The sequence below is a fragment of the Colobus angolensis genome, unplaced genomic scaffold (assembly GCF_000951035.1).
Source record: "Colobus angolensis palliatus isolate OR3802 unplaced genomic scaffold, Cang.pa_1.0 Scaffold228, whole genome shotgun sequence".
NCBI classification, from domain to species: domain Eukaryota; kingdom Metazoa; phylum Chordata; class Mammalia; order Primates; family Cercopithecidae; genus Colobus; species Colobus angolensis.
The window spans coordinates 2,188,744-2,189,642 of record NW_012115466.1 but is presented as its reverse complement, the minus strand read 5'-3'; the positions used below and the strand labels follow the sequence as shown (position 1 = coordinate 2,189,642).

Sequence of the window (899 nt, the reverse complement as noted above, 5' to 3'; positions counted from 1 at the left end):
TCCTGTATAATCACTACCAATTATTCCCGGAAAGACCTGTAGGCCTTTTATAGTGGCACTGCCTCTTCCTAGGATTAATCCAAACATGTTTGAGGTAGGGGCCCATATATACCTGTACCTAGGGCCTGTGGTCCCATTTCAGGGGTTAATACTGTGTGGGAGGCGGAACAGAGGTTCAATCCTGCACTTCCTGGGGTTCCTCTGCTAAGTTGTGAAATGGACTGTGGCTGGTTGGTACAAAACTGACCACCCCATAAGCTTGTTTTGGGGCTTGGGGCTGGCCCCTCAGTCCGTTTCCTTGTTGAGGTGTTAGGGGATTTCCTTGATTGTCAGTTTTAGATTTACATTCATTGGCCCAATGTTTTCCTCTTTTACACCTAGGGCAGAGGCCTGGAGCTTTTGCTTCTAAGATCTTAGCTAGCTCTCCCTTACAATCCCTAGTGAAGTGTCCCATTTTTCCGCACTTGAAGCACCCCCTGCTATTCTTATGTCTACTAGTGAGGAAGTCTTTTATGGTTTGTCCACTAAAGGCAGCAGCCATAGCCAAGCCCTGTTGATATGAGGGCCCTATGTCTGAACAGAGGCGGATGTAGCCTGTTAAGTCTGTTTTCTTTCTATAAGGTCTGATTGCTGCCTGACAAGCTGGGTTAGCGTTTTCATAAGCTAATTGTTTTACATAATCCACTCCTGCCTCGGCATTTCCAAATATTCTGCTAGCTGTGCTTAGAAGTCTGTGTACAAAATCTGCAAAAGGCTCATCAGGTCCTTGTTTGACCCCAGTGAGTGAGGCTCCTGTATCCCCTTTAACAGGGAGTTTTCTCCAGGCTTTGGTAGCCACTGCTTGGATTTGAGAAAACAGTCTGGGATCGTACTGCATCTGAGCATCGGTTTCTGTGTAG

The 899-nt window shown here is 46.7% G+C and overlaps 1 pseudogene; it reads right to left on the bottom strand.

Annotated features, from left to right (window-relative positions):
• LOC105513300 overlaps positions 1–899 on the bottom strand; it is an 89,970-nt pseudogene that overhangs the window by 15,582 nt on the left and 73,489 nt on the right.